At 40.0% G+C, this 6,000-nt stretch overlaps 1 pseudogene; it reads right to left on the bottom strand.

Moving 5' to 3' along the window:
* Positions 1-2,964: 2,964 nt before the first annotated feature.
* LOC137952636 (uncharacterized) overlaps positions 2,965-6,000 on the bottom strand; it is a 28,384-nt pseudogene continuing 25,348 nt past the window's right edge.

The raw sequence follows: 6,000 nt of genomic DNA, 5'->3' as shown, positions 1-6,000 counted from the left end.
GCTCATAGATAGTTGTAAAAATTTCTACTATTACATTCATGAAGCATGTTGAACAGGAAGTTATCATTTTCAATGCTCTAATTTATTTTGCTTTATTTGTAGGTTTTTGCATTGAATTCTTCCATATTCAGAATGCACAAAAGTATCATAGGATTTGCCAGAATCGTAGAAGGAAACTCCCTGTGAGCTTCCATTGGTCTCTTTCTACTACAAAGTTCCATCGTGTAAATATCTTGGTAGCATTCTCGTTTTGGCAAACCTTCCCATTTCGCCTAAGCATTTGTCTTCACTCGACATTATTAAGGCTTTTGAGAAACATAACCCTCCTTTTCCCCCACTCTCTCTCTTTTTCTTGCTTAAATCCCCTTCTTCCCCATTGAAATTTTTTAACATAAGGGTTTACAATATTGTTGTTATCATTTTGAAAGTGATAATATTACAAAAAAGACATAAGTGAAGATTTTTAGTTTTAACCTTGGGTTCCCTAACTCATCCTGCATGAAGCCTTCTGGGTTAGGGTAGGCTTCCCCTTAACCGGTTACCATCACTATAAATCAATTGGTATCTATTTCATAAAAAAGGTTGCCAATTGGGCCACATGGAAGAGACCACCAGCGTGAGGGGGAGTGTTGGAAGATATGGAGGACTGCCATTTTATACGAAAAGATCCTATACATAATTTGCAGTAAGCTAGGAGTTCATGATGTTCTCTCATTCCTAGCTTGAGGAAGAGTGTTGGAAGATGGGCCCAATCCTATAAGATATGGACACAGCATGATCACACGAGTTGGTGGGACCCACCATGATTACGTGGGGTGGCATGATGAGTCATCACACGAGCTGGCATCCTTATCATATGAGTTGGAAGATTTGGCATTCTTCCTTGATTAATGTAATCGATTTATTTTCCCTGTATTTATGTAGATTTGGATAATTATGATTGATGTAATTAGGGATATTAGGGATCTTATCTTATCTCTCAATATGTAATGAAACTAGTATAAATAGGAACTTTGGTTGAAGGGTTCAATCAAGTTCTCCATTTCTCAACTCGTGAAGAATCTCTCTCTAGCCTAAACTTTTTTTCTCTCTTTTCTCTTCTCACCTCTCAACCTGAATTCTCTCTCTCTCTCACTCACTTTGCCCTTTTTCTTCTCCCTCTCTCATCTTGCTTGAGGTTTCAATCATAGGGACCTAAATTCAACACAAAGTAACAAAACCAGCAACCAGAATCAGTAAGGATTCTTAGGAACCAATAATCAGAATTAACGATGGCCAAAGATTCTCAAAAGCTAGCAATCCTTATCAACGTCATAGAAACAAACCAGCAAGCACCAAAAAAAAGAAAATTATCAGCATCTGGTCAACGCCCAACAATGCAACACAACGATGCTCCAACTTTCTGTTGAATTGCTTACGTCGATTAACAAAGACTAAAAAATACATATGTTACCAAGCAACGAGTAACCAACGACTAACAATTGTGTTGAATTTATGGAAAAGAGAAATACTTCATTGACTTTTTTTGTAATCAGAGTACATGAACCTCTATTTATAATAGAGGAAGGTAGTAGAGTCCAATTACAATGAAACTACCCTTGTCCAATTGCACCCAAACTCTAACAGTTAAAGATAAGTCCTATCATAATTAAATAAACCAATATAAATAGAAGACTAATATGAAACTCTTTAGTGAGACCTGCTTCCATAATTAAACTGAAACTCTTTAGTGAGACCTACTTCCATAATAATTTTGGATTTGTAAGACTTCTTATTGTGTAAGACTCATTATGCCACCTCACGTTATCATGGTGGGTCCCACCAGCTCGTGTGATCACGCTGTGTCCATATCTTATAGGCTTGGGTCCATCTTCTAACACTCTTCCTCAAGCTGGGAATGAGAGAACATCATGAACTCCTAGCTTACTGCAAATTATGTATAGGATCTTTTCGTATAAAATGGCAGTCCTCCATATCTTCCAACACTCCCCCTCACGCTGGTGGTCTCTTCCATGAGGCCCAATTGGCAAAAAATAAGTGAGACTAAAATCACTCCAAGCCATATGACATCGCTTCATACTCAAGTCATAACCCATGGTAGATGTAGGGCACACTCTTATCATTCTCAGGTAGTGCCACTTCTATCATTCACAGGTAGTGGGTCTATATGTAGTGCTCAAAAGAGTAGTAAAAACTCTTCCATCACCGTGTCCCTCCACAGGACAATGATTCTCAAGTGGTAGAAGTAATAAATGCCAATTAAGGGGGGTAACATATATGTAGTAATAAGCTCTTCCATGACGGTGTCCCAACCTCACAGATAGAAATGGGTGATAATATCTATCATTCACAAGACGGTGATAAAAGATGTTACGGTCCCAGATCTGACACATGGATTTGTAGGGATTCGTTGGGAGGAAGAAAAGAAAATGAAGATCAAGCCAAAGGGAAGCTTGAAAACCCTAGCTCTCGTCAAGGAGAGCTTCAAGCCTGTTTAACCTAAAATTAACCTAAAATCAATGCTTCTCTTTTTCATTACTCTTACCCCTTAAATAGGGTTCACCCTGTTAGGTTTAAGATAAATATTACAAAAATACCCCTATAAATAACATATTCCAAAAATACCCATGTGGCCCAAAACTGAAATAAATGAAGTAAATTAAAGAAAAAAATTAAAATAATAATGTTATTGTGTGCATAACATTACACCTTCCTGGAAGAACGAGCTTGTCCTCAAGCTCGAAGGTAGGTATGCTTGCCCGTGTCGATGTCTCCATCCCTTCACAAGTGTCAACCGCAGTATCTGTATCAGCCCTCTGGGCTACAAAACTAGAGCATCCACCCAAAGAAGCAAATTTTTTTTTAAACGATGTAACCTACTCTCGTCAAAATTTTGGATCTCCCACTTGTAGTTTTATGTTTCCCTTCTAGACCTCCGTGGTTGTGGGGCCGAAGCATCTTCCTTCATAATTTCATCTTGAACTTATATGCTGCGAAGAAAGGAATATCTGCAATTCAGTAGAGCACATCAAAGACCTTCATAGGAACACCAAAACGTCCACAAGATGTTGCAACTTCCTCTTCCTTCTCCAATTCAAACTTAGGTTTCCATGCAGTCACCCTGACAGATTCTGCAGTCACCTCATCCTTAGCTATCAAAATAATGGCAAAAAGTACCCCATCTTGCATCTTCCATATCTCAATTGCAATAGCTGCAATGGGCCCAAAGTCAGTTCTATCAAGCTCGAAGTACTCATGGTTAGGAATCTGCCTTGGCTGCCAAATACCTTTATTGTGAGGGTTAGCAATCATTGGTGCATGCCATTTACCCTCGTAAACCGGGTTTCTCTTCATAGGTCTTGTCCACTTACCACAACCAGGAGCAGACTCACAGTTAGGATTATCAATCATCGGTTCCTCCCATTCACCATCCTCATCAGCCTCCGAATCTTTGGCCTTCTTAGCTTCAGGGTCATCAATCTCTTCTGGTTCACCATCCACACATCCGTCTGGTTGCTCTGCCTCCTCATCTTCAATTTCAATTGGGGCCTATTTATCCCACTAGTCAGGCTTTATTGCTTCAAAATCTGGAATCTTAGCTCTCTTATCCCCATCCTCAGTATCTTATCATCTAGATCTTGTATTGTCTTAGGTGGGATAAGTGGAGGCTCAAAATCAGCAGCAGATAGATAATTGATCGTTTTTTGTCCCTCCCCCTTCGCTAGAATCCACAATTCATTGTCAATTTCAGTATTGCAGTGTAAACATGGGTTAGCTTGTCAGATGGAACAGAAGGAGGAAATTTAAGGTGATGTGCAACAAACTCCCCCATCATGGGATTCATATGCTTGAAGATGAAATTCACCTTGTTATTGGGCCCACATTTATCGGGTCCCAACATGATCTTGTAGGAAGATTCATTGTCAAACTCATTGGGCATCGTATACACAACCAATAGAACCTGGGGAGGGTGCTGGTCTTGACCATCCCCAGAAATAATAAAAGGAAAACCTGTTGTTGATGCAGCTCTTCTGACAACACCATTGTCAAAGTGCATCATGACAATTATATCAGCATATTCTTCGACATGTCGTATGGTAGCTTCCAGAGGTTCTCCTTCTGGTGCTGTAGAAAATTGTCAAGCCTGATCTGTTGTCAAAACTTCAACCCTTGATTTCACTCAATAATAGAACAAACCGGCAAACCTTCACCAAATGCAACATCATCTTTGCATTCTAACTCAACAAAAAGATTGCCAAATTCAATTTCAGGTTTTGCTGCAGGTTTGACATCTTCAATAGAACTAGACTTTATTTCTACTGTCTCAACTAAGGCACTTCTAATAGCAGAAACATGCAGCACTGATTCCTCTTTCTCTGCATACCCAACAATAGGTTAAGCTCAAATAGCATAATCATTTAACACGCATGCATTCTTATCATTATATACAACACTACTGTATACTTCTGCATTCTCAAAGGTAACAAATCCAAAACATTTGGATTTCCCATCCCCTTCTCTCATTAGTACCGCACATGTAATGTTTCCATACCCACCAAATAGTTTCTTCAAATCTTCATCACCAAAAGGCACACCAGGTTGAAGAATTATGACAAACAATGGTCGAGCATCATACAATTCATCCAAAAAAATTAACACAACTATTTTAAATGGACTGTTACTACTATAAAAAGTACCTGAAACCACACACTGCTGCTGTATTCATTCAACACAATAGAATACATCCCATGCAGCACAAACAGGGCCCGAGCAGCAACACACATATTATCCAAAAAATTAGATACAACGAATTCAACTTGCCGATGAACAGACGCATCGGTGTTGTTCTCATTAACCGAAAAATAAATCAGCACCCATAGAAATTGTGTTTTCCATTCCTGGAATCCCCAAAAAATATTCCTCTTGCATCTAAGCCCCAAGATTTTCAAGGAACAATTTCAACGCCATTGTAGAGGAATTATGTAAAACATAGAGGGATTTGAGAAAAGAGAAGACAAAATTTGGAAAAATTCGTCGCAATAGTTTACCCCAATTTTTTTGGAATTTCGTTTTCCAATGTGTTGCTGAGACTGAGAGTGAGGTTGAGAAGGAGCGTGAGAGGTGGTGGCCGGAAGTCAAATCCCACCGGAGTTGTTTCCGACGGCGCCGACAAAGCCTCCTCCTCAGTTTCCAATGGCGAACAACAACCCTAGGAGGCTTCACCACTTGGAGATTTTCCAAGACAGAGGGCTCTCAAAAACACATCCCAGTCGAAAAAAGCATCGGAAATATTACCTTCTTCTGTTCGGCAAGGAGTTTTGCTTGCCGTGAGCCTCATTGATGTGATTTCAGAATTGTTGGGTCTCCTTGCCCTAATCAGGATTGTTACGCATGGCGTCCCTATACGGAGATTGCCATTGTCCCCAATTTCAGATTTGTGGTCTCCAATGCTGACGAGGTTTTAGCATCATACCTCTCCGATTTCGGATTTCTCGGGTTCTTCTCAGAGATTTGCAAGGTCTCCGGAGTCAGATTTGGGGTCGCACCAATATCGTCCTCTGCTGGTGACGTTTTGGCAGAAAACTCTGCCGATTTCCCCAAATCGTGGTCCTCGCTATTCGGCTTTGGATCTCCCTACGCGGAAATATTGAAATTTTTCAAAGCATGGCCTTTCAGTCCATCCGGATTTGAGGTCACACCCATATCTTCCGCAAGGACTTTGGCCGATAAACAGGACAAAATTTAAAATTTTTCTTGCTTGTGACATGTTTTCCCCATCGAGACAGTGTCTACTACCTCTTGTTCGGTCCTTAATTCATGCTTGGAGGCGGTGAAGTTTTCTGCGGTAGCCAATTGCCTCCTTGCATAAATTTTTTTAATGTATGCTACACGCCATTCACGTATTATTTTCGCTTCATCTCTCTACATCGCAATCCATTCTTTTAGAGATAATTCTTTGCACACAGCAATCCATTCTTTTGAGAAATGGCTCATTGTGTT

The sequence above is a fragment of the Aristolochia californica genome, unplaced genomic scaffold (assembly GCF_029961685.1).
Source record: "Aristolochia californica isolate CCGP_79_NKW_82.1479 unplaced genomic scaffold, dmAriCali1.0.hap1 SCAF_16, whole genome shotgun sequence".
Classification (NCBI taxonomy): domain Eukaryota; kingdom Viridiplantae; phylum Streptophyta; class Magnoliopsida; order Piperales; family Aristolochiaceae; genus Aristolochia; species Aristolochia californica.
Note: the sequence above shows the minus strand (reverse complement) of the source record. Positions and strands in the feature narration are given on the sequence as shown.